Here is a 26976-nt window from a genome sequence, read left to right as displayed (position 1 = left end):
ACCAGAGGGGGCAGGGAAACAAGTAGCACCAAGACTCTTGCCACCAGGGTCTGGCCACCCGACTCCCTGCCCAGGCTGCTGGGCCCCCGACCACTTCAGCTGCCAGGTCAGCCCGGGAGCTAAGGCAGGAATGGGGGGAGGAGCCAGTCAAACTGCAGGTGGCAGGAAACACCAGTCGCGCCTTCCTGGGCCGGGCACGACGGCATCATGTTAGTGACACGGCTGCCAGACATCCCGGACAGTTAATAACCAGCTAGAGGGGTTTATGGGTAGCTCAGTGTGGGGAGCCTAAGATGAAATATTAAAGGGTCCCTGGTTCAATCCCAGGCTTTGCCATGTCTCTCAGTGCAGCAGGGCCCTCTCTGCTCCCCTTGCCGTGCTAGTGCCCTGTGACATCCCCTCATCCATCTTAGCCACAGCCCAGCATTGGAAACTCCCGTCCATCTGATTAATCCCCTTCACTTCCAACCCTCCCTCAGAGTCCTTGCTTTCTTGGCTAAAGTCCCCTCCCTTGTGCGTGTGGCTGGCAGGGGTTACTAGATGGATCCATTTACATGTAGCTTCACTGAAACCCCCCTTGTTGGCCTGCGCCTAGGTCAGTCCGTGTCACTGGCTCAGGGGTTTCTCCCCCCAGCACACTGCAGAGAAAGCCCTTGTGTGTTAAAGGGCCTCAGGGAGCCCAGAAAGCACGTTAAAAATAAACTAAAAGGAAACATTTTTGCACCCAGTGGAACTCCTTGCCACAGGATGTTGTGAAGGTGAAATCTACAAGAAGGTCCAAAACAGAACTGGAATATTTAATGCAGGAAAGGTCAAACAGTGGCATTTAACCAGGATGGACAGGGCAGGTGTCCCTAGCTGGTGTATTCTAGAAGCTGGAAATGGGCAACAGGAGGGATCACTTAATAACTGTCTGTCCTGAGGATTCCCTCGGGACAATGAAATCGGCTGCTGTCATGAGACAGGATCCTGGGCTATTTGGACAACTCACATGACTCAGTCTGTCTGCTTTGATGTTCTGTTTGGTTTCTGTTCTTGTCGCCTCTGGGCAAGGGAGAATGGACCTGCCCCCCATCCTGAAGTGGACAGAAAATGGCCTGTGAAAGGCTAGTGTAGGTGAGCAAAAAGGCAAGTTTCATGTGTCCCTGATGGTCTAGTGGTTAGGATCCAACACTCTCACTGCTGTGGCCTGGGTTCGATTCCCAGTCAGGGAAACCAGCCTGCAGTTTCATGTGACAGCTGCCTAGTCTCTTTTCTCACCTATGTGACAGCAGCTGTGACCCAAAAGGTTACTTCAGGCTCCTTCCCACCACCTCCCTGGCACTGCTAAGACAACACTTGCCATTTTCATTTCCAGAAGGGGCAGAGCTGGGTCACTCAAACTGCCCCATGTCTCTCGCATGTGGGCAGCCCTGGCAGCCCTGCAGGAAGCTCCGTGGCACACACAGCACTAGCCCAGTGCACAGGCAGGTCAGCACAAGATCCTTTGGTTGTTGGAGGAGACAACCCAGAACTGGCTCCAGCCCCCACTCAGTACCCTGGGGAAATGACCCACCAGGCCTGGGCCCCTTGGAGAGGCAACGATTCCCCACTGGCCAGGGCAGAGCCTCCCTCTCACACAGTCATGGAGCCTTCTCCCCCTGGGCCTGCCTCCCCCTTCACTCAGCTCTCACTGCTCGGTGCTGCCAGGGAGGGGCCTCACTGCTCGTCAGTGTTCCTGTTCCAGGAGCAGGTGAGTTTTGTCTTGTGCCCCAATATTGAGGTCGTGTGTCTCTGTTTGGGGGTGAGCCCCCCGGCGCCTGCCAGTTACTAACAAATATCTTAGCTACACGTTATGGGAGAAAGACACTAACCCAAGGGATAAAATTAACACTGGGCTGCGGCTAGTCTCTGCCTCCCACAGGGCCACTAGGGAACAGATGGGGGACAAGGCATAAGGCAGATCCAAGGGGCTGGCTAAATCCAGTGTGAGAAGCAAATGAAAAAAGACCCAGCAGCAGGTGAGAGAACAGCATGAAAACATCAGGATCAGGACCAGAGCAGTTCGGCTATGTCTACATTGGCAAGATTTTGCGCAAAATCTTGCCGCCCGTCTACACTGGCCACGAGTATTTGCGCAAGAACACTGAGTTTGTAACGTACAATATCAGTGGTTCTTGCACAAATACTCTAACGCGCCCACTCACGGATAAGCCCTCTTGTCAAGTATTCTTGCGCAAGAGGGCCAGTGTAGACAGCAACGTTAATTTCTTGCGCAGCAAAGCCCAATGGCTAAAATGGCCATCGAACCATCGGAGCTTTCTTAAACAAGAGAGCATCTACATTGGCACGAATGCTTTTGCACAAAAGCACATGCCAGTAGAGATGCTCTCCTGTACAAATGCTTTAATGCAAAAATTCTAGCATTAAAAGTATTTGCACAAAGTCATACCAGTGTAGATGTAGCCTACAAGTAAATCCAGGAATTAAACAAAACCCAAGACAAAACAATAAAGTGAAATCCCCATTCCTCTCTACTGCAAAACTCGTTTTGAACTTCTTGACACTAGCTAACCACTCAGCCTGTGCTCTCTTCCTCCAGCTTCCCAACAGGAAAGAAAGAACAATCATCAACCACAGACAGCAATTACATTAAAGCAACACTGTCTGCTTGCTTCATGCTCAGAAGAGAACACTGTCATTCATCCTCATGGCTAGCAAGACCAACCACTTTCAGCTGCATTTTTCTAGTTACCAACTATAGAAATGATCCCTGAAAGTACAGTCTTATTAGCACCCGCTTCCCCACACACCCACACTTGTGTGCATTCACTTTCTCCTCATGAGGAATGTTTTCTCACAACACTTAGAAAACTAAAGAACAGAAATAATCTCAGCAAAGTGCTTGTCCCATTCAAACACGCTCCACCAGGTTTAGAAATCTGCATATTAGAATACATGCATGTTACAGAAACACGCCTCCTGATTAGCATGTGGAGCACCTGGCAGCCAATCAAAATCTCCTGGGCTACGTCTACACTGGCACCCTTTTCCGGAAAAGGGATGCAGATGAGCCATGTCAGAATTGCAAATGCAGCGGGGATTTAAATTTTCCCCGCTGCATTTGCATGAACATGGCTGCTGCTTTTTTCCGGCTCGGGGCTTTGCCAGAAAAAAGCGTCAGTCTAGACGGGATCTTTCGGAAAATAAAGCCTTTTCCAGAAGATCCCTTATTCCTCTTAAAATCAGGAAAATTTAAATCCCCGCTGCATTTGCAATTCTGACTTGGCTAATCTGCATCCCTTTTCCGGAAAAGGGTGCCAGAGTAGACACAGCCCTGCTGTTTCTTCCTGAAACTGCAGTTCCTGGGGCTCCTCTAAGTCAGTGGTAACAAACTGCCAGTCTGCAGACCAGCAAGGGGCCAAGAACCCCTGCCTGTCGGGCAGAGGTGGAAAGTAATAAAGTAGAAATACTTGATCACACTACTCAAGACTTTTTTGGGGTATTTCTACTTTACTCAAGTAATTTATTTTTGTCACACTTTGATTTTTATTCAAGTTATTTTATTTTGTATAGACAATATTGTACTTTTTACTCCACTCCCATGTCCAGAGGCGCTGGGTTACTCACGACTCACATCGTTCTGATTTGCTAAAGCCCAGCTGCATGTGCAAGAACTGAGTCATCCAAGAAACAGCCAATCCACAAGCACAATGCCCCTGCCAAGGAAGAAGCCTTTTAATAGCTGCTCCAACACCTTGTCATTCAAACCCAGTATCCCTGCAGGCCCTGCCAGCCTGAGACCTGAGCGAGCAGGGCGGCTGCCCAGGGCTCCGTGCTGAGGGGGTGATATGAGCAGTCTCATGTGACCTTACCTGGGGCCAGGCAGCTAAACAGGAGGGAACCCAGCAGTCCTGAGGAGGGGCAGCTCTGGCAGAGGCTCAGTAGAAGCAAGAGGGGAGCTACTTTGGCCTGGCCCTTTTACAAAGCTCTTGAGCATGGGGCTGGCATTGGGGGAAAGTTCCCTCAGCGATGGGATGGGGAGGAGGCTGGGCTAGGAAGGCGCCATTCTCTCTGCTCTTGCCCCCAGACGACATGGCTGCCAGGCCTGGGTGCGGGCAGACTGGCAGTAGCTGCACCAACACGGGCAGGAGTCCCCACTGATGTGGGGAGAGGCAGCCCCAGCAGCAGACACAAGGCTGGGCCAGCATATGGGGGGAGGTGTTTGACTGCGTGTCCCTGCTGACATGGAGCTGGGTTGCCAGGTGTCTGGTTTTGAACCAGACAGTCCAGTATTTGAGCTTTCTGATCAGGAAACAAACTGAGAAAATAGAAATAGAAATGTCCGGTATTTTCTAAATAACAATAATGTCGAATGTGATGTCATGTCAAGTGTCTCTGGTATTTTTGTAGAAACTATCTGGCCACCCTACATGTAGCCCAGGTGACAGGACACCTCCCAGTACTCACTGCTGCCAGCAACACCCTCACACACTCCTCACAGCTCCCCCCACCATGGGGCAGGCAGAAGGGGATTGTTCCCCCTAATTGACAGAGGGAGGGACAAAGGCTGGGAAAGGCAAAGGGCCTTGTCTGACCTCACACAGCCAGTCTGGGGCAGTGCTGGGCACAGGACCCAGATGCTGAAAGTCCCCCTCAGTCTGGATTTTCACACCCTGACTGATCAGAATAACGTGACCTCCAGTGAGATACAGCCCCACAGCCCGGCCTAGGGATGGCTCAGCCAGTGGGTTAGAAGCACCGGGACACAGAGAGACTCAGGAGCTGCTCAGAGACAACCACTGGCGAGAAGCAGAACAATTCCCCGAGCAGACGAGAAGTTCTGGCTCATTTGCTGGGACTTAAGGAGAACAAGGACATCCTGAGTCTCCTCCTTGTGACTTCCTCCCAGCTCAGCCAATCAGAACTGGGACTAGAACTGGAAGGCTGTGTCTACACTGATGGGCTGTGTCTACACCAGCGGGTTATTGTGCAAGAAGGGCCGTTCTTCCGCAGAGCATCCACACTGCCCACTCGCTCTTGTGCAAGAAGTTTTACAGTAAAGCGTGGTAAGAGAGGGCTTCTTGCACAAGAGCTACGCTCTTTTCTAACAGGTGTAAGTCCTCTTGCGCAAGAGGGCAGTGTGGATGCAGGACAAGGGTTTCTTGTGCAAGAAAGCCCTATAGCTAAAATGGCCATCAGAGCTTTCTTGCACAGGAGAGTATAGATCCTCTTGCACAAAAGCACATCTCACACATGCCACCAGACATAGCCAAAGGGACCTTCAGAGATGAAGTCCAGTCCATAGCAGGGCAAATCACCATCCAGATGGATGTCTGTCCAAAACAGGGAGCTACCAGGAGTGGGGTTTGAACCCACACAGACAAACATCTATTGGATCTTAAGTCCAATGGCTTAACCACTCAGCCATCCTGGTGATAGGTGAAAGGGCAGACGTGTGCAAGTTCTCTCTCCCAAATAGCCCAGGGACTCGCTCTCAGAGCATCTTCCCGGCCCATCTCTGTGCCAGGGCTTCCCACCGAAAGGATGAGAGAGCCTCCCCCTCCCCCGCAGTGAGGAGGGAAGCAGGGAAAAGGGAAACCAAACAAGACAAAACCCAACGTCCCCAGGGATTCCGAGGGACAAAGGCCTGGTGGGGAAAATACCCCCCCACCTTCACCTAGGCTATGTCTACACTCCCTGCTTCTTGCACTAGAAATATGCAAATGAGCCTAAGTTTAGAATATAATGGAGCCTCATTTGCATACCTAATGAGCTGCCGTTTTTGTAGAAGAGGTTCTTGCACCAGAGAGAGCTGTCTACACTGCCCCTTCTTGTGCAAGAAATCCCCTCGTTTGCAATGCCGCTATTCCTGAAAATAATCGTCGTAGCGGCATTGCACGAGAGGGTTTTTCTTGGGCAAGAAGGGGCAGTGTAGACAGCTCCTTCTGGAGCAAGAGCCTCTTCTGCAAAAAAGGTTGCTCATTAGGTATGCAAATGAGGCTCTGCGATATTCGACGCTTAGCCTCATTTGCATTTTTCTCACGCAAGAATCTGTGAGTGTAGACAGAGCCCTAGTGTTTTCCCTGCCTTGCATTTGGCCACCCCCATGGATCAGGCCAGTGTTTCCAAATCTTTTTTTTATACCATGGATGGCCAAACCCATTCACAAATTTTTGAACGACCGGTAATATTATATTTACATATCTGCATATCCATTATGCAAATAACAAATCTGCAAATATGGAAATAAACTGTTGCCGGTCCCTAACAGATCAGTGTTTGCAGATATCTACACTTAAAAAAATTCAGGCTGCTGGAGGGGGCAGCTCCTCCCCCAGGGGGACTGGAGCCTGCAGAGGGAGGGGCGCAGGGAGAGGCACCCACAGAGGCAGGGGGCATTTGGGACACCCTGGTTATAAACTTCAGAAATTTTGTCGGGGGCAGAGCAGTCGGTGCCCTCAAGTGCCACCACCAGGCACCTCTGCCCCCCCTCCTGCCCCATGGGTGTGGGGGAACGTCCATTGTATCTCCCCCCTTCCTTCTGTACAAGCCCTGCCCTGTGTCTCCCCTTCCCCAGCCAGGCTGCTCTTGCTCCCCCAGTCTCCTCCCAACCTCCCCTGCCCCCTTTCCTTTCCTGTGACCCCCCCCTCCCGAGTTTCCCTCCATTGCACCCCTGCTCCCAGCCACCCCATGCCTGGCATGATCCCCCCCAACCTCCCTTCAGCACCTCCTGCCTCCCCTTCCTGCCCCACCTCACACGTCCCTGTTCCCCTTCACCTCTCTTATCTGCCCCCACCCCTCTTAAGCCCCCTCCCAACCCTCTCTGGGATGGCTCCCCCCGCCCCGCATGAGCTGGTAGCAGCTTCCCTGGCCCCAGGCTGGGATCACAGCCCCCTCTGCTGAGAGCAGCCCTGGGCCAGATCCTCCCACTGCAGCCCTGGGGGGGGCTGCTCTCTGGGAAGGGGAGGGGGGGTCTCTCTTACCTGCCCCCCCAAGCGCTGCCCACCCTGGGGCGGGGGCTGGGCTGGGCAGGGGCTGTCCAGGCTGCGGGTGCTGCCATGGTGTAGTAAAATTTAGTAAAGACTATGTGTGCTTCTTCCCCCTTCCATTACTTAAGCTTGAAAGAGCACATATCATTTAGCTAATTGCGCATGTTTTAGAAGCTGTAGTAAAAAGGGGAACTAGCCGTTTAGACCCATTTCTCAAGGACTGGAGTACACGTATTACTTGAGTTAGGGAAATTTGCTAATTGCTATTGCTTAAGTAAGCTATACCGGTGGTTGTTACTGAATGGAATAGAGTTGAAATATGCTAACCAATAACGCGGCAACACGAAGCTAAGGTAACAAATCAAGATGTGCCAAGTTAGATAAGAAAGTTAAAGAAAGTATAAAAAAGGATGCTTAGCCAACGCTCAGGGTCAGCTTTGCTTTGAGCAATAGCTCCTTGGCTGACCATTGCTTGCAACCAATAAACTTGAGTTGGACCCAGCCTGAAAGTGTGACTCTCTTCTTGGGGTAAATCAGACTAGCCTCCAAGGGGACGAAACCAGCAATTTATGCAACAAATTGGCGACCCAGATGGGACTTCCCTTGGACTTCTCCGGAGTCGGACGACAAGATTCGCTGCAGGTGACCGTGAAGTGCGCACCGGACTGTTTGAGTCCGTCACGGCACCGAAAGCGTGAGTCGGGACATCCGGAAAGTTAAAGGAGTCTCTATTGAATGAGTCACACGAGGCTGTCAGGTCCGAAGAAAAGAGGAAGGCGCCGGGGTATAGACGGAGTGAGTATACCTATTCCTGTGTTCTTGTAGATATTGATCTGTAAGTTTGCACTCAGCACAGAGGTCTGAGTATTTGTTTGTCCCCCGGGGGCGTTGCGTTCAGCACATAGGTCTGAACATTGGAAAGAACACAATATTGTGGAATTGGGTCGCACCCAAATGGTAAAAACCTCTGTAAGCCCCAGAAGGAACACCACGAACCCGTGGGTTGCGTGGGGAAGTTATGAGGAGTTAGGAAAACTCCAGTGGATTGCTTTTGTTTTTAGTAGGAGTACTCTTGTTCTTTGTTTTAATGACTTGTTGGAAACCTAAATTGTGAAACCACAGGTTTGTGTGTAAGAATGACTGTCGCTGACCAGGTCTGAGACTTAAGCTGACTCCAGCCGCCCCAAGAATCCTGCAAGGGGAAACCCGATGACCAGGATTTCTTGATTGCAAGGGGGGTCAGCCGAACCTCGTGACCCAGCGAGTCTCCAAGCCCCCTGTTTGTCTATATTTGTTGCTGTCTGATAGACCTGTCTTAAGTGTCATGGTTCCACAAGGGCACACCGGTGTCTCTAGTGAGGCAGCCACGCGCTGGACCCTCTCTGAGTTCGGACGCTAAAAGCTGGTGTGGTGTCATTCTATCGACATGCGGAGCCGTGGTAAAAGCGTGTTGACTGTGTGTGTGTGTGTGTGTAATAAATATATAGACATGAGTCCAGGTCGCTCCCGGGTAGAAAACTCTGTAACCCCATTGGGATGCATGTTGCGCAATTTCAGTAAATTTAAGGGTGATTTTGGGATTAAAATGACAAAGGATTATTTAATCAAGTTCTGTCAGCTAGAGTGGCCAACCTTTGGGATAGGCTGGCTAGATACAGAGTCTTTTAATGTAAATCTAGTTGCCTCTGTGCATAGTATTGTTACTCGAGGTAGGCACTGAGATTAGTTCCCATATATTAATTGTTGGTTGAATCACATGCAGAGGCGACCTGCGTGGCTGCTGAAGTGTAGTATAGGAGCTTGTAGAGTTATGATAGCAAAAACTAAGGCCACGGGAGGCAAGAGAGCGTGCCCCAAGGTTTTAAATGATTCTAGTAGTGAAGTTGATCTGACTCAAGGCAGGCGTAGAAAAACTCCCATGGTGGAGCAACATGAGGAGGGGAAGGAAGAAGGCGAAGCAAGCTACCTGTATGTAAACCCCTCCTCACGAAGATTAGAGATAATATGCTGGAGCATGCCTTTGTTGTTTCATCTGCATGCCCAGTTGCCTAACTAGGGTGAGATATGCTAACTAAGCTGCAGGCTGAAATTTTCTTCCGTGGTGATCGGATTGTAGTGCAGCTGCCAGTGAAACGGGGCTCTTCCCCCTTTAACACCCCGGTTTTAGGAGTACGCAAAGCAGATGGCACCTCGTATAGATTAGTGCGGGACCTGAAGGCTGTAAATAAGAAGGTTCTTGTGGATCACCCTATGGTCCCAAATCCACACACCATTGTAACACAAGTTCTGGCAGATGCAAAGGTGTTCTCAGTGTTAGATTTAAAAGATGCTTTCTTCTCTATCCTTTTGCATAAAGACACTTAGAAACTATTTGCCTTTGAGTGGGAGGACCCACATACCCATGACAAAACTCAGTTGTTGTGGACTGTGTTGCCCCAGGGTTTTGTATCAGCTCCCCCATGTCTTTGAGATCGCATTGCAGAAAGACTTAGAAAAGGGCAATGGAGTCCCTGTTGGATGCCCTAGGAAAAAAGGAGATATAAAGTCTCACAAGAAAAAGCCCCAGCCAAAGGTCACCTTCTTAGGCTATGAGATTAAAAAGAGAGTGCGAGCTTTGAGCAAGGATCGAATCCAAGCAACTTCAGGAAATTCTCAAGCCCTTCTTAGCAAATAGATAACGACAGCCTCTCTGGCTGGAATCGCAGGCAACCCAAGGATGTTTCACAACACATGAGTAGGGGCCGTCCAGAAAAAAAAAAAAAAAAAAGTTAAAACCTTTCCCTCACACGCCGTTATAATTAGTTCGAGGGCGTGGGGGAAGGTAACTTAAAAGCCACCCTAATGTCAACCGGTAGACATTGGATGTAAAGATGTCATCACTAAAAGCTAAATCTGCCCTAACAAGGAGACACATTCTGCAACATAAATCTCCTTACAGAGCATGAGCAAGTGATCCACCCCAGAGTCAGCAGCATAGATCAACTGCTGCAGCCTGGACGTTATACAAACCTTATACTGAAAAGAATTAGGAGGTGTGGGGGCTAATTGGAAAGCCCACTCTCCTTACCAAATTAATGCTAGACAAATCTGTGTAATTAAGAAAAGTCATTTAGCAGGATCAAGACAGATCATAAGATAAAAAAAAAAAAAGCCCGGTCTGCAATACAAGAGGGAAACTGAGCCATGCCACTGTTGGGGAGGGCTAGCAACTCTAAGGTAATTCAAGGGAGTGGAAGGTCACGAGTACCGATGAAGCGCTCTTGTTCTCAGAAAGTTGCAGCTCACTCGTACATGAAAGTGGTAAGGAACTAGCTGTAACCGGTTCCCCTAACAGATCTTAGGCAGTATTTTAAGTTATAATAGGCCACCCCGATGGGGAAGAAATGTTTTCTTGTCTTTCAGATCATCAGAAAGCGCTGGTGCCAGTTGAAGAAAAACAACAACAACAACAAAAACCATGGTTCTGTGTCATGACATAATAAGTTTGTGTTCTGTCCAAGTTTGTCTTGTATGTCGTAATTGTAATACGTATTGCAAATGATGTGTATAGAAAATTGTTTAGGCTAGGAGAATGTTAACAATGTCTCCACAGGTGAACAAAAAGAACTGGAAGGAAGCAAAGAGTGCATTACGTGAACAGAAGGATGGGAGACGGGTACTAGCCCCTTCCCACCAGACTGGTTTGGTTTTGCTTTAATGAATGGCCATTGCTAACTTGCCCTCATTTGGATATCATCAACCAGGACTTTAAGGACAAAATAGAGCCTCCCAATTGTGCATCATGCCCTGAACAGGCCCCTGTCCCAGAACCAGGACAACTGTCACTGATCTTTACCTTGATGATGTTCCACACTGGTACAGACCAGCTGTGTGCTAGATTGGCTAATCAAATTGGCAAATGCCTGAGTAGGCAATGACAAAGCTTAGCAGATACCATCGCAGATTGGTTTGAGCCTGGAAACTCTGTCAGCAACACTTATGTCAAAGCCCAGAAATTGTATGGGAATCCAGGCTTGTAAATGCAGTAATATCCAGTGCCCGTGAAGGCCTACACACCAGCCAAGCTAATCAATTGATCCTAAATAGTTTGAAGGATCTGTCCAGCTCTGTGTCTACTTCACTAGATCTAACCTGATGTTTGGACTGGAGATTATCTCCCCTGTGCCTACCCATGGGAGTGGGGAAAGAAAGAATCCATGAGGACCCAAAGGCTCACCTGGACAGGGCATAGTACAACCGTTTGTTTTTGGCCTCTCTGGGGATTCCTCACTCAGATCAGATCAGAATAGTAACCTCCCTGCCTGTACCAAAGCAGGGGCATATAGATAAAATAAGAAACATTGTTTATTCTGAAGGTGTGGGAGCCTCCCTATACCCAGGGATTGTTGCACCCACTTTGATAAGGAAATTTTATGTATCTGCCCATTTAACATCATGATGAATCTGCCTAGGTTTGATGTGGTTGTCTCAGAGAAACAAATGAACATCGAGCTGGTCCAAATGAACGGTACCTACTGGTGTTTGACTACCCAGACAGATCACTCCATCCTGCCCCTCTATATATCCGTCTGTGTGCATAACAGTCCCTCATCAAGCGGCCTGACCGTCAATAGAATGTGGCTCTATCGCACTTTGGTAGTGGAGATAACCTCACATGAGATGCTGAGCGGCACGGCGGAAGTAAGTACCAAGAGGAGGGTTTACTGGCCCTGCAGGCAAAGATCAAGAAGTTGGTGGCCAATGCCCAAAGATATATCGGGGCTGGCCGTCTGAGGTACGCACAGATGGGGAAACACCGTGGACCATGCCAAACACCTATCTCTGCAGCACTCAACCAGGCAGTAGAGGTCAAACCTATAATCATGGGCAGCGCCAGTAAGGCGACGAAATATCTTAGGAATGGATTTGAATAGTGTTTGCCAAATTATGTGAGGAGTTTTGATTTTAACATTTATAATAATGTTGGTGCTGTACCGGCACTTCCAGAGTAAATTAAAACCCCTTAAATTGTTGTATTTAACCTAGTAGATTAAGAAGAACCCCAAAGTCAAGAGAAAAGAACTATAGGAGTAAACTGAGGCAGTCCATGGTATCTTGCTGAGGACTGACAAACTCAAATCATTAAGTCAGCCTGAGAAGCATATGCTACAGCAGTTACTGTGACCCTGGTTCCCCTGGCAACTACATGCCAAAAAGGCCTCACTTTGATAAGGCCGGTATCAAACAACCGCGCGGGATTGTTTTTATGGTTTGCTTCATTCCTAGGAAATAACCTTGGTTCTAAAAGAGCTAGCTGGCTTTTGGCTCAGAGAATACTCTTATGTCCATCAGAGAAAGACCACTCTAGAAAGACCTTTACCAAGTTTTGCTAACCACCAACACCGCTGTGAAGTACCAAGAACTGACTGTTGGCCAAGGCTTCTCACTGCAAAAAGATCCTTCCATCTCAAAATGATCCTACCCCGACTGCTGATAAGCCTCTCTCTTCTGGTCCTGCTTTTCCACCTGTTGGATACCAGAAGAACCAAAATAAAATATTACAGGGTGATGTGCTAGTAACCTCTCCCCTGCATGCAAAGAAAAAGAGGAAAACTCAGCTTCTAGGACACCGCCAAAGCTCAAAGATTTCTGACTACAAAAAGACTAAAACTGAAAATTAGTAAGAAGAACATGAACACGAATCTTATTGTGCTATGTTGGTACACATTCCTGTTTAGTTCTGTTTTGTTATAATAATGTTATGCTTATTGCCTTGTCTAGCACCATGTCTTATAGCTCTTGTACAGCGGACTGTGCAGTCAGTTGTAAAACGTGAAATGTACATTACCAGAATCTAGCAATGGCTGAAACAGATTAAGTATAATTCGAAGAAAGCATCTTGAGGAGGGAATTGTAGTAAAATTTAGTAAAGACTATGTGTGCTTCTTCCCCCTTCCATTACTTAAGCTTGAAACAGCACATATCATTTAGCTAATTGCGCATGTTTTAGAAGCTGTAGTAAAAAGGGGAACTAGCCGTTTAGACCCATTTCTCAAGGACTGGAGTACACGTATTACTTGAGTTAGGGAAATTTGCTAATTGCTATTGCTTAAGTAAGCTATACTGGTGGTTGTTACTGAATGGAATAGAGTTGAAATATGCTAACCAATAACGCAGCAACATGAAGCTAAGGTAACAAATCAAGATGTGCCAAGTTAAATAAGAAAGTTAAAGAAAGTATAAAAAAGGATGCTTAGCCAACGCTCAGGGTCAGCTTTGCTTTGAGCAATAGCTCCTTGGCTGACCATTGCTTGCAACCAATAAACTTGAGTTGGATCCAGCCTGAAAGTGTGACTCTCTTCTTGGGGTAAATCAGACTAGCCTCCAAGGGGACGAAACCAGCAATTTATGCAACAATGGGAAAGATTCCCAGGGAGCAGCTTTCTACATCCCACCGGCCCTGCGGGAGATTCCCCCTCCTGGCTGCAGCCCGGGCTCCAGGGGCCCAGCAGTGCTGCACCCAATGCTGGGCCTCAGGGGATCTGCTCGGAGCCAGCCCCCAAAGGCCCCACAAGCAGAGGGCAGGAAAGGAGCCAGGCTGAGGCTTTGCAGGGAGCAGGCCGGGGACCTGGCAGGAGGAGGCTCCAGCGAGCACAGAGTCTGCGCAGGGCCAGCCTGCTGGGAGGGGAGCAGGAGCATCCAGCACCATTCAGGCCAGCGGCAGCCGACACTGGGGAGCTCTGAGACTCCAGGGCAAAGGCCTCCAGCCCCCCAGCCACTGGGATTAGGTGGCCCTGGACCAAGGCCCCCTGGAGTAGCATTGTGGCCGGGGGGCTCTGACCCACAGGGGGGCTGGCCCCATAGCCCAGGGCCCAGGAGGCTGGTCAGCAAGTGAGACTCGCCCGTCAGTCCAAGCTGCTTTCTCCCCGGCTGCCGTTCCTGCCTGTCCCGTGCCAGCGCCGCACGCAGGCCAGTGGGGCAGGACGGGGGGTGTCAGTGGGGCCCTGCTCTCAGTCCGTCCCTCACAGGCCCTGTGGGCTGCTGGAGGGCTGAGCCCGTCGCCCAGGCCTGGCGCGGGGATGGAACATGGGGCACGTTTCCCCCTGTGAGCGTGTGCGGGGGCAGGAGGGAGCCACACGGGCCCGGCTGAAGGTTTTGTGCTGGGGCTGGAGGCTCCTTTGTCCAGCAGCGCTCAGGGGCAGCCGGGAGAGCCGGCACCAAGGGCAGAGGAGGCCGAGGCACAAGCCCCTCAGAGGGGACAGGCCTGAGGCCTCTGGCTTGCCCAGGCTCACGCCAAGGGGCTTTCTGTGGTGCCGGGCGGGGAGGGAGGCCAGGCCCAGGCCGGTGGGAGAAGGGGCAGCGCCTGCCAGGGCAGCAAGGGGAGCTGCAGGGAGCGAGACGCGGCGTTTCTGCCTGGATCACTCAAGGGTCCTTCTGCGGGTGAAGCGCCTGTGACACCCCTGTGCTGCTGGGTTCCTCTGCCCCTCCCCTGGGAGGCCGGCCCCTTTGGGGGGCTCTTGCCCTGATACTCATCAAAAGCCTGCCCCAGGCACCTTCCATAGCTCAGCTGGCAGAGCAGAGGCCTGTAGCGGGTGCTCGGCAAGTGCCCTTAAGTTGCTGATTTGACACCAGCTGAAAGGAGAGATTCTTCTCCCTCCCCCTGGCTGCAGGCCCGGCCTTAGGACCAGGCGGCTGCCTTGGGTCTGTCCCTTTGGGGCCTGGGGCTACAATTGACAAAAAGGTTTTGGGTTCCAGCTGCCAATCAAATGTCTTGGGCTGCACAGGCCTTGAGTCATGGCAAGAGCTGGAGGGGAATGGGGAACGGCTGCACTTTGGAATGGGAAGGGGTGTCTGGCACCATAAAGTAGAACAGTTTCAAAACCCTTTTAAAGGAGGGCTGTTTTCAAGGTGGGCACCATGGCTTAGCTGGCTAAAGCATCTGCCTAGTAAGCGGGAGATCCTGGGTTCAAGTCCCAGTGGTGCCTTGTTGCCAGGTCAATGGGTCTTTTCTTCCCACCATTCTTCAAAATGTATCTGGAGTTGGTTTTACCTTCAGTTGAGCTTGGTGGTGCTCTCACAGTGGGAGTAGGATAGTAGCAAAGAGCAGGAGGTACCTTAGATGTTTGATTTAGAGAGTCTTATCTAGACTTGCTAAATCAAGTTCTGGAAGATGGATTGCAGCAGAAATCTGCACCTGAGTGAAGACATGGCCTAATGGTGCAATTAGTTAGATGCCGACAATAACAGCCCCACTACTGGTAACTCTCAGAGGCTACATCTACACTTAGGCTGTGTCTAGACTGCATCCCTTTTCTGTAAAAGGGATGCAAATTAGACACATCACAATTGCTAATGAAGCGGGGATTTAAATCCCCCCCCCCCTCACTTCATTTGCATAAAAATGGCTTCCGCTTTTTTCCGGCTCGGAGCTTTGCCGGATCTTTCAGAAAATAAACCCTTAAAATAAGGATTAAGGGATCTTTTGGAAAAGGTTTTATTTTCTGAAAGATCCGCGTCTAGACTGGTGCTTTTTTCCAGCAAAGCTCCGAGCCTACGTGTTGCACAGCACTGGTAGGAGACATGGAGAGTCTATCGGCACCTGCAGCCTCTCAGAACAACCCCCGTCCAGACCCCCAAGTCCTAGCCCTTCCCTCCACCCTGCTGGGAATTGCCTGGATGCCAGCCCATCCCAGTGTCAGCCTAAGGACTGACTGGTCTGTAAAAGATGCCTCCTGGAAATGAGGAAGCAGCTAAAGTGACTCTGGTGGGACTTGAACCCACAACCTTTGAATGTCAAGCTGGGCTCACATTAGGCACTATAGCATAGAAGTTTAACATGCTTTCCATTGCACCACAGAGCCTGACAGACTGTTGGGGTTGATATCTCCACTCTCTGCTTTTCAGCATGGCAATTGCTGGGGGAAAAGAAAGGGGAGCCAGGTCTGTCTCTTTTGGGAGCGCAGGTAGGAAGAGGGAGGGGCCACTGAGCCCCCAACAGTGAAAGCTAGGAACCAGGACAAAGCTGCAGTTGGAGAATATGGGCATCCATTGCACTACTTTTTGCATACAAAGCAAGTGGTTTCTCATTTGAGCTAAGACCTTTTACATCTGCGCTTGAAAGGGAATCCTCTGAACTGTCATTCATGTTAAAATTCGACACTCTCCGGGAAGGAATGAACAAATACTCAAACTATCAATGTGATTTGTCCTTTTCATTGTGTTCATTTTTTTTAATTGTATCCTTTGGTATATATGGTTGTGACAATTTTCTTCCACTATTTGATCTGAGGAAGTGGGTCTGGCCCACGAAAGCTCATCACCTAATAAACTATCTTGTTAGTCTTTAAAGTGCTACATTGTCCTGCATTTTGCTTCAGCTACCCCAGACTAACACGGCTACATTTCTATTACTATTCCCCTGCACATGAGCACCACCCCTGCCCATCCACCTCATTCTAGACCCCAGAAGGTCTCTGTGGCGGCCTGAGGCTCCTTTCTGAAAGAGCCACTTGTGAGACTGACACCCGTGGGCCGGCTAGCTCGGAGGTTTAGAATGTGGTGCTCATATCACACAGATGCATCTTAAGAGCAAGCCCCTTATTTCAAACCATAACAGGCTCGCTATTCCGACTTCTCTGCAAACCTCATGGCAGGAGGAGTGAGGGGCATTTCGGAATAGCGAATTATTTGGAAATAAGTGCTGCGTAGTCAGCACCAAATTACAAAACAAGCTATTTCAAAATTGACTTGAAATAAGCTACCCAATTGCATCACTTATCTTGAGCTATGGGACACACCCCTAGTGAGTAAGAGCCCAGCTCTGCCCCCAATTCTCTGCTACACCCACACACGTACTGACTCCCTTGCTGCCATGGGGCTGTTTGCATTGGCCTCTTGTCTCTGTAGCCAGGCTTCAGCCAGGACTGAGACTCAGGGGCTACGTCTACACTGGCCCCTTTTCTGGAAGGGGCATGTAAATTTCACTAGTCGTCGTAGGGAAATCCGCGGGGGATTTAAATATCCCCCGCGGCATTTAAATAAAAATGTCCGTCGCTTTTTTCCGGCTTTTAAAAAAGCCGGAAAAGAGCGTCTAGACTGGCCCCGATCCTCTGGAAAAAGTGCCCTTTTCCGGAGGCTCTTATTCCTACTTTGAAGGAATAAGAGCCTCCGGAAAAGGGCACTTTTTCCGGAGGATCGGGGCCAGTCTAGACGCTCTTTTCCGGCTTTTTTAAAAGCCGGAAAAAAGCGGCGGACATTTTTATTTAAATGCCGCGGGGGATATTTAAATCCCCCGCGGATTTCCCTACGATGACTAGTGAAATTTACATGCCCCTTCCGGAAAAGGGGCCAGTGTAGACGTAGCCAGGCAGTGGAGGAATAAATCACATTCACATGCGTGTAGATTATGAAATGTTGTTGTTGCCTTGGAAACTCTTCACAGACCTTCCCCTGGGGGTCCTAGGCAGCCCGCTTACACTGCACAGCTTACTTCTAGGTGAGGGTGCTGTGCAGATGTGCCCTTCCTGTTGAGGACCAGCCTGCTGGCTGGAGGTTCTGGTCACTTCCTTTCCTTGTCTCTCTCAGACTGTGTCTACATTCCAGGGCTACATCTACACTGCAGGCTTTTTGTGCAGGAGCAGATGTTCTTGTGCAAAAACTTGCAGAGCATCTACACTGCACACATGTTCTTGCACGTGTACATTTATAGTACAGCATCAGAAAATAGGGCTTCTTGCACAAGAGTTATTCCTCTCCCCACGAGGAATAAGCCCTCTTGCGCAATCACTCATCCACAAGGAGGCAGTGTGGAGAGCCAACAGGGGTTTCTTGCTCAAGAAAGCCCTATGGCTAAAGTGGACATCAGAGCTTTCCTGCGCAGGAGAACATCCACACTGCCATGGGCACGCTTAAAGAAAAGCACTTCTTTTGTGCAAAAGCACATTGGAGTGTGGACACACTGTTGTGCAAGACCTTTTGCACAAAACAGTTCTTGAGCAAGAAGTCTGCAGGGTAGATGTAGCCAGCCCCTCTCCCCAGGGAACTGCAGCTCCTCGGACCAGGCAGCTGCTCCCGGCATTCAGGAGGCACCAGCCCGAGAAGAAACCGTCTGACACGGTGCTGCCAGGGAGGGGCCTCACTGCTAGTTACTGTTCCTGGTCCAGGAGCAGAGCAAGTTTTGCCCTGGGCACCGATATTGAGGACATGCACACCTGTTTGTGTGTGAGCCCCCATTGGCGCCTGCTCGGGGGTGGAGGGTCCCCTGGTGCCATAGCTCCTCCTGGGGAGGGGTGGAGGGACCCCTGGTCAGGTATTTCCTGCTGGGGAGAAGTAGAGGTAGCCCATTCCCTATAGCTCCTGCCAGGGGGGACCCTGACCCCTTATCTCCTGATGTGGTTTCAGTTTTCCCTGGCAGATGCTCCAGACATGAGGGATGCCAGCGCACTGGCCCAGCCCGGGCCGGCAGTGATGGTTTTTACACATGCAGGGAAATTCCCCGGCTTCTCCCCCTCACAGAGCTGCTGCCTCTCCGGGAGGCGGATGAACTGCAGGTGCGGGACAGCTCCCTGCCAGCAGGGACAGCAGCCAAGGAACCAAATATCGCTGGGTCTGCAGCCAGTGTTGGGAACTGGGCAGGGAACAGGAGGCTTTTGTGTCACACACGTCTCAGGTAAGACGGACCCTCACTGAGCCCAGACTGTGACTGGTCCTAGCCAGGAATGTGTCTGGGGCTGGTTTGTGACACTCTCAGGCCGTGTCTACACTGGGCGTAAGAGCGATGCTGCCGCGGTCGATGTTCCGGGCTCTAGGGAAGACCGTCTGATTGGAACTGAGCTGTGCAGAGTCTTGTAAAGGGAACCGCAACTTCTCTGGGTATTTGTCAAGTTTTAGATGAGGGTTTAACAGAAGGAATGTTGTGGGCTCTGGGACAAGGTGGGTGGGACAGGGACTATGGTCACAGGCAGGGGAATTATCTCAAGTGGTAGAGCGCTTGCTTTGCATGTGAGAAGCAGTGGGATCGATACCCACATTCTCCAGTCAGAGATATTTGCTTTTTCCTTTGTTTTACAGGCACAGCCAACAAGGCGGCTAAGTGCTTCTAGGGGCCTCTTTGCAATAGTCAGTGGGCTGGTTTCTGCAGTGTAGGGGGTGTCACTTTTGCCCGGCATAGAAAAGTTTCCTCGCTAAAAGCCAGACAGGCAAAGTCTTGCCTGTAACACCCAGAGGAGGGGATTCACTTGCCTGGGGAGGGCAGGAACAGACCAACACTTGGCTGCCAGCTGTTTGCACATCTGGACACAGAAGCATCCTGAGCCTTGGTTCTACCAGGCACTTTCTTTTCGGCTCCCTGCAAACTGCCTCCCAGCTGTGGGTGAGGCTGAGTGTGAGTGAAACCAGCTGCACTTTGGATGATTTTGTTAATTGTTTAAAAAGCCTCAGGCACCTCTTCTGCCTGGGGAGGTGTCTGTAATAGACACCTAGTGTGACATCCCCTGGGGTTTTACCCCTTTAATCTCACCCAGAGACTCCTGACAAGTCTCCTGTGTCCATCTCTGCCTCAGGCCAAGTGTTTGCATGTTTCATATCTAAGGAACCTCCTCCTCCCTTTTGTCCTGCCAGTCCTTCCTGAGCAAGCTGTATCCTTCTGTGCCAATATACCAATAAAGTGTATTATCCCACCAAGTCCCTGTGATACCAACTGCTTCCTGCTTATTACCCATTATCCTGTGTGTCTGTACCAGCATCTAAGGCACAGATTAGATTTTGCTTCCTAGTGGTCCCCTGTCCCTCCTTTATCTCTGTGGTTACAGCCCCTGCTCTCTCCCATTTCTGGCCCATCTCCCAGGTGTCCATGTTGTTCACTTACCTGTGGGCTTTGGGCACCTGCCCCCATCAAACCTAGTTTAAAGCTTCCTCACTAGGTTAGTCAGTCTGCACCCAAATACTCTTCCCTTCCTCGACAGGTGAACCCCACCCCTGCTGAACAGCCCTTCCTGCAACAGCATCCCATGGGCAAGGAAGCCAAAGGCCCCTGCCCATGGAGCTGTAGCTTTCTGTGCCCAGGGAGCCAGACACCGCTTGGGCTTGATGGCTGGAGGGAAGTGGGGAACGGCTGCACTTTGGGAGGAAAAAGTGTTGTCTGGAAACATAAGGAGCCATTTTAAAGAGACTTTGGAGGAGGGCACTATGGCTTAGTTGGCTAAAGCCCTTGCTTCATAATCAAGAGATTCTGGGTTCCAGTCCCAGTGGTGCCTTGTTGTAAACTTTGCTCACATTTACTTATGCCCTTCTGAGACACAGAAAAGGTCTCTCCTGGCCACCCATGGAACTGCTGGTTCAGGAAAAGGCTGAGGGGAGAGGCTGATTAGGGAGAAGAAAACTAAAAGCCTGGAGCCAGTGCAGAGGTGACTGGCACTGGCAAGGCAGGGCTCTCACTGCAACTGCTGGGACAAGAGAGCCAGCACCACACACCCTTGTGATTCCCTGGGGGTGTCAGCACCTAGAGAGCTTGAGGGTGCAACCTCTGCATCCATGGAGAGTCAGGGTATGTGGGCATCAGGTGCTTCTCACTTGTTGTTTCCTTCTTCCCAACACTCCTCCCCAATCAGCCTTTTCCTGAACCAGCAGTTCCATGGGTGGCCAGGAGAGACCTTTTCTGTGTCTCAGAAGAGCATGAGTAAATGTGAGCAAAGGCTCTGAAAGGCACCACTGGGACTTGAACCCAGGATCTCCTGTTTATGAGGCAGGTGCTTTAGCCAGCTAAGCCATGGTGCCCTCCTCCAAAGTCTCTTTAAAATGGCTGCAGCAGTAACTGAACTGAGGAGCTGCTGTTTATTAGGCAAGTGCTTTAACCAGCTAAGCCACGGTGCCCTACTCAGACCCACCTCTAAACTGTTCTCCTCTATGGTCACAGACAACACCATTGTCTTGCAAAGTTCGGCCATTCCCCATTTCCCTTCTGCCTTCCCACCCTGGCCCTGTCTGGTTCCCTGGGCACAGAAGGCTACAGCTCAGTGGGCAGAGGCTCTAACATGCACATCTCCCCCAGCCGCTGGGGCTGTACAGTTGCCCTTGAGGTTCTGCAGGGTTGTGGGAGGGACAAATGCAGCAAACTTTGATTCTCTGGCTCGTAAACCCCTTGGTCTCAGGGTCTAGGTTGGAGTCCCCAGGTGGGGGCCCGGCCTCCTTCAGTTTGGTCCCTTCCTGAGGGCACAAAATTGACAACAGAGAATTCCTTTGCCCTGCAGCAATCTCTGTTGGCCAAAGGGTTAGCAACCGAATATTTGCCCAAGTTTAAGTGCGGCAGCAGAAATCCCTGTTAAGTGTGTTTCTGTGGTGTAGTGGTTATCACATTTGTCTAACACACAAAAGGTCCCTGGTTCAAAGCCAGGCAGAAACACAGGGTCTTCTCTTATTGCGGTTCCCCTGGGTGCCCACAAGGCAGTTTCAGGGCCTGCCCCCTGGTGCAGGGCTGGGTGGCCTGTGTGCTGGCTTTCAGGAGCATGTGGGAGAGGTAAACAGGTTAGGCTGAGATGGGAGGAGGCAGGGCTGGGGCTGAGAGTTCTCAGCGGTGCCTTGCCTGGGACCAGGTCATTGCAGCCACTCAGTCCAGGGCCCACCCTGGAAGTGCCACTACTGACACAAAGCCACATAACATCCTGCCTCAGGTCCAGACCCCAGCCACCCCATTTCCCACCCAGCACCCCCAGCTTCCTTTGCCACCCTCCCTTCTTCCTGCTCCCCCCACCCTGCTCCTGCATCCACTTTCCTTCTGCACCCTGTCTCCTGGCCACACATGGCTCCTTGGTGCTTCTCAAGCCAGGCCCTGCAAGAAGCCACCAGGCAGGAACCAGCCCTTGGAGCTCAGCTTGACCCTGATCTGGTAGTTTCCCACCACATCTCACCTGGGAAGAGGTGACTTGTTCCCCTTCCTTCTGACCTTACGTTTCCGTTCCCTTCAAAGGTCTCCACTGCTGCCTCGGGACCCGCCTCCTCAGGGCGCTGCCCCTCTGCCACTGGGCTGGGAGTGGGAGACTCCACAGTCTCTGCACTTGGGCTGAGAAGTCTCACGGGGACTCGTCTGTGGATGGCGTTAGTCACCCCAATGGCCAGCCGGATCCATTCCGTAGCGCTGCCCGAGAGGGAGCTTTACAAGTGCCCAGTGTCCATTGGTATTTTCTGGGGCTCTGTGTAGGGGATTGGGCTTGGCCATCTTTCCACAGGAAATGCCTCTTCTTTGGAACAGCGGCTCCCAGGAGTTCATGGAACTTCTTCTTCTCAGCTTGGGAAAAGGACGACTAAAGGGTGAGGGGAAAGTTATTTGTGCTGTGAAAACAGCAGGGCCCCCAGGGAAACTGGTAAATAATCCCAGTGCCCAGGCCTGATGTTACCTGCCCCCACACAATTCACACAGCAAACCTGGCTTCCAGAGCACAGGGGGAGTCTGTGGGCTCATTGCTGGGCCGTGGGGTGAAGCAGCAAACCAGCCTCCTCCTGTGGGGCCTGTGAGTGTTGCTGAATCTGGGCCCCTGCACCTGGGTAACGGCAAACAAAAGGTCTGGGGGCCACACACAGACCCCGCTGGGCTGAGCAGGAAGTGGCTGGGACTTTGCTTTGTCTTTGCCTGTGGGCTTGTCTGTCTGCAGCTTGGAAACCTCCTGGCTCCTCAGACCACTGGTCTGGATGGAGCGTTACAGAAATCGGAATAATGGAATTGCTGTGTAGACGCTCCCATTGTTATTTCAGAGTAATGGCCGTTACGCCCAAATAACACTGCTGTGTAGATGCAGCCTGAGAAATGCTTTCCTGAGCATGTGGGAGGAGCAAGGGCTCCTACAATGTCAGGGGAGATGGGGAAATGAGGTCACCGCTCTAGATATAAAACAGAAGATATGTCAGAAGTGGGATTTGAACCCACGTCTCCATTTGGGGACCAGAACGCCCAACTGAGGGAAAGACAAGTCCTTGAGTCAGGCGAAGTGGCAGCCTCACAAGGGGGCGTGAAGGGCTGTTAAGTGCCAAAGTATCTCAGTGGGGAGAGCATTAGACTGAAGATCTAAAGGTCCCTGGTTCAATCCCAGGCTTTGGCAAAAGCCTTTGCCCTTGAGGCTTATCCCTTGTTTGGCTTCTCTGTGAAGAGCCCAGCTGTGCCTCCTGGAAGGGCTTGGTCTGCCCTGCAGCTCCACCTTGGAGCCAGCAAGTCCTGCCCCTCCTCTGCCAGGGAAGGAAAAAGTTCACTTTTGAGCAGCATCAAACCAGCCCCCTAAGAAGGCCAGCTGAGCTCCTCTCTCCCTGCTGCTTTGTCCACCTTGGCAGGAACAGAATCCGGGACTCACCCAATCAGGCCGGTGCCCAGTAACCCCAGACAGACGTGCACATCCGCACGCTGGCAGCAGCTGTTGTGGGACTCTGCAAATCCACCACTGGACCTGAGTCCCCACATGCCAGGCAGCCCAAGGGAGGGCTCTGGGGTCTCAAGCAGAACAGAGTCGGGGGGGGAGGGGCTCTCAAAGCAGGGGAAGTTCGGGGGCCTGTTGCTGGGCCGTGGGGTGAAGCATCAAACCAGCTCCAAAGAAGTTGCAACCACACCCAGTTTGGTATCATCTGCAAACTTAATAAGCGTACTCTCTATCCCAATATCTACATCATTGATGAAGATATTGAACAGTACGGGTCCCAAAACAGACCCTTGAGGAACTCCACTTGTTATCCCTTTCCAGCAGGATTTAGCACCATTAACAACAACTCTCTGACTACGGTTATCCAGCCAATTATGCACCCACCTTATCGTGGCCCTATCTAAGTTATATTTGCCTAGTTTATCAATAAGAATATCATGCGAGACTGTATCAAATGCCTTTCTAAAGTCTAGGTATATGACATCCACCGCTTCTCCCTTATCCACAAGGCTCGTTATCTTATCAAAGAAAGCTATCAGATTAGTTTGGCATGACTTGTTCTTCACAAACCCATGCTGGCTATTTCCTATCACTTTATTACCTTCCAAGTGTTTGCATATGATTTCCTTAATTACCTGCTCCATTATTTTCCCTGGGACAGACGTTAAACTGACCAGTCTGTAGTTTCCTGGGTTGTTCTTATTCCCCTTTTTATAGATGGGCACAATATTTGCCCTTTTCCAGGCTTCTGGAATCTCCCCTGTCTGCCATGATTTTTCAAAAATCATAGCTAAAGGCTCAGATACCTCCTCTATCAGCTCCTTGAGTATCCTGGGATGCATTTCATCAGGACCTGGTGACTTGCTGACATCTAACTTTCCGAAGTGATTTTTAACTTGTTCTTTGCGTATCGTATCTTCTAAATTTACCCTCTCTCTGCTTGTATTCACTACGTTAGGCACACCTCCAGACTTCTCGGTGAAGACCGAAACAAAGAAGTCATTGAGCATCTCTTCCATTTCCAAGTTTTCTGTTACTGCTTCTCCCTCCTCACTAAGCAGTGGGCCTACCCTGTCCTTGGTCTTCCTCTTGCTTTTAATGTATTTATAAAAGGTCTTCTTGTTTCCCTTTATGCCTGTAGCTAGTTTGATCTCATTTTGTGCCTTTGCCTTTCTAATCTTGCTCCTGCATTCCCGTGTTGCTTGCCTGTATTCATCCTTTGTTATTTGTCCTAGTTTCCATTTTTTATATGACTCCTTTTTTATTTTGAGATTGTGCAAGATCTCCTTGTTAAGCCAAGCTGGTCTTTTGCCATATTTTCTATCTTTCCTACACAGCGGAATTGTTTGCTTTTGGGCCCTTAACAACGTCCCTTTGAAATACTTCCAACTCTCCTCAGTTGTTTTTCCCTTCAGTCTTGCTTCCCATGGGACCTTACCTACAAGTTCTCTGAGCTTATCAAAATCTGCCTTCCTGAAATCCATTACCTCAATTGTGCTGGTCTCCCTTCTACCTTTCCTTAAGATCATGAACTCTATTATTTCGTGATCACTGTCCCCTATACTGTCTTCCACTTTCAAGTTCTCAACTAGTTCCTCCCTATTTGTTAAAACCAAATCCAGAACAGCTTCTCCTCTGGTAGCTTTTTCAACCTTCTGAAACAGAAAGTTGTCTCCAATGCAGTCCAGAAACTTATTGGATAGCCTGTGCCTCGCTGTGTTAGTTTCCCAACATATGTCTGGATAGTTGAAGTCTCCCATCACCACCAAATCTTGGGCTTTAGATAGTTTTGTTAATTGTTTAAAAAAGGCCTCATCCACCTCTTCCACCTGGCTAGGTGGCCTGTAGTAGACTCCTAGCATGATATCACCCTCGTTTTTTACCCCTTTTAGCTTAACCCAGAGACTCTCTACACAGCTATCTCCTACGTTCATCTCCACTTCAGTCCAAGTGTGTACATTTTTAATATACAAGGCAACCCCTCCTCCCTTTTTTCCCTGCAGGGCTGGGGCATCTCAGAGACCCCCATGGCCTGGCTGCCTGGAATCTCCTTTGTGAGGTTTCCCCCTGAGGGCAGGAGGAATTGAAGGTCCCAACTGGGAGTGTCTCTGTGGAGATTTCCCCTTTCCCCAGGCTGCAGTGGGAGGGGCTGGGGCAGGCAGGGATACAGGAGGGGCTGGCACTGAACTGAAGAGAGATCTGGGAGAAGCAAGAGGAAGGGCTGCAAACACCCGACAAGGATGGGATTCAAACCCAAACACCCCCTGGCTACATCTACCCTGCAGACTTCTTGCTCAAGAACTGTTTTGTGCAAGAGTTCTTGTGCAAAAGGTCTTGCGCAACAGTGTCTCTGCACTGCCATGTGCTGTTGCACAAGAGAAGTGCTTTTCTGCAAGAGCGCACATGGTAGTATGGACGCTCTCCTGAGCAGGAAAGCTCTGACGGGCATTTTAGATATGCGGCTTTCTTGAGCAAGAAACCCCTGTTGCCCATCCACACTGCCTCCTTGTGGACGTGTTCTTGCACAAGAGGGCTTCTTCCTCACAGGGAGAGGAATAATTTTTGCGCAAGAAGCCCTGTTGTCTGATGCTGCACTATAAATTTACTTGCGCAAGAACCTGCCTGCAGTGTAGACTCTCTGCAAGTTTTTACACAAGAGCAGTTGCTCTTACACAAAAAGCCTGCAGTGTAGACGTAGCCCTGCAGTGTAGACACAGCCTGAGAGAGACAAGGAAAGGAAGTGGCCGGAGCCTCCCCCCAGCAGGCTGGCCCTCAACAGGACAGGCACGTCTACACAGCACCCTCACCTCGAAGTGAGCTGTGCAATGTGAGCGGCTGCCAGGGCCCCCAGGGGAAGGTCTGTGGGGAGTTTCCAAGGCAACAACAACAACAAAGTTTCATAATCTACACTCATGTGACTGTGCTTTACTCCTCCACTAGCAAGTGTCTCTGAAGGGATGAGAAATGCAGGGCCCAGGTGCAGGGAGCTGGGTCACATTCTGCTGCCTGAGTCTCAGTCCTGGCTGAAGCCTGGCTAAAGAGAGAAGAGGCCAATGCAAACAGCCCCATGGCAGTGAGGGAGTCAGTACATGGGTCAGTACATGGGGAGCAGGGAGTGGGGGGCAGAGTTCAATTCTAACTCACTATGGGTGCGTCCCATAGTTCAAAATAATCGATGCGCCTATTTTGAAATAGCTTATTTTGTAATTTGGGGCTGGCTACACAGCACTTACTTTGAAATAAATCGCTGTTCCAAAACGTCCCTCCCTCCTCCTGCCATGCAGGGACGTCGGAATAGCGAGCCCGTTATGGCTTGAAACAAGGGGCTTGCTCTTAAGACGCGTCAGTGTGATATGAGCACCACGTCCTAAACCTCCGAGCTAGCCGGCCCACGGGTGTCAGTCTCACAAGTGGCCCTTTCAGAACGGAGCCTTGGGCAGCGGCAGCGATGTTGAGGGCTCTGGAACAAGGTAGGGGAGGTAGCAAAAGCTTTTGTAGGCAGGGGAATTAGCTCAAGAGGTAGAGCGCTTACTTAGCATGTGAGAGGCAGTGGGATCCCTGCCCACATTCTCCAACTGTAGCTCAGTTCTTATCCCTTATTTTCACTGTTGGGGGCTCAGTGGCCCCCT

The 26976-nt window shown here is 50.5% G+C and overlaps 8 non-coding genes across 8 annotated transcripts; 4 read left to right on the top strand and 4 right to left on the bottom strand.

Moving 5' to 3' along the window:
* The first annotated feature begins 1142 nt into the window (after window positions 1-1142).
* On the top strand, window positions 1143-1214 carry TRNAE-CUC (transfer RNA glutamic acid (anticodon CUC)). The gene has a single exon. It is a non-coding gene; the product is annotated as a tRNA-Glu (tRNA).
* A 1338-nt stretch (window positions 1215-2552) lies between these two features.
* Window positions 2553-2768, bottom strand: LOC142820562 (small nucleolar RNA U3). Its single transcript, XR_012897789.1, has one exon. It is a non-coding gene; the product is annotated as a small nucleolar RNA U3 (small nucleolar RNA).
* Window positions 2769-5333: 2565 nt separating this feature from the next.
* On the bottom strand, window positions 5334-5416 carry TRNAL-UAA (transfer RNA leucine (anticodon UAA)). Its single transcript has one exon. It is a non-coding gene; the product is annotated as a tRNA-Leu (tRNA).
* A 9445-nt stretch (window positions 5417-14861) lies between these two features.
* On the top strand, window positions 14862-14935 carry TRNAT-AGU (transfer RNA threonine (anticodon AGU)). Its single transcript has one exon. It is a non-coding gene; the product is annotated as a tRNA-Thr (tRNA).
* A 771-nt stretch (window positions 14936-15706) lies between these two features.
* On the bottom strand, window positions 15707-15811 carry TRNAR-UCU (transfer RNA arginine (anticodon UCU)). The gene is made up of 2 exons: window positions 15775-15811; window positions 15707-15742 (listed from the first exon to the last, which is right to left on the bottom strand). It is a non-coding gene; the product is annotated as a tRNA-Arg (tRNA).
* A 4838-nt stretch (window positions 15812-20649) lies between these two features.
* TRNAM-CAU (transfer RNA methionine (anticodon CAU)) lies at window positions 20650-20723 on the bottom strand. Its single transcript has one exon. It is a non-coding gene; the product is annotated as a tRNA-Met (tRNA).
* A 552-nt stretch (window positions 20724-21275) lies between these two features.
* TRNAV-AAC (transfer RNA valine (anticodon AAC)) lies at window positions 21276-21348 on the top strand. Its single transcript has one exon. It is a non-coding gene; the product is annotated as a tRNA-Val (tRNA).
* Window positions 21349-22965: 1617 nt separating this feature from the next.
* Window positions 22966-23038, top strand: TRNAF-GAA (transfer RNA phenylalanine (anticodon GAA)). Its single transcript has one exon. It is a non-coding gene; the product is annotated as a tRNA-Phe (tRNA).
* The last annotated feature ends 3938 nt before the right edge of the window (window positions 23039-26976 follow it).

Source organism: Pelodiscus sinensis, chromosome 26 (assembly GCF_049634645.1).
Source record: "Pelodiscus sinensis isolate JC-2024 chromosome 26, ASM4963464v1, whole genome shotgun sequence".
NCBI classification, from domain to species: domain Eukaryota; kingdom Metazoa; phylum Chordata; order Testudines; family Trionychidae; genus Pelodiscus; species Pelodiscus sinensis.
The sequence above is the reverse complement of the archived record's forward strand: the minus strand, read 5'-3'. Positions and strand labels throughout refer to the sequence as shown.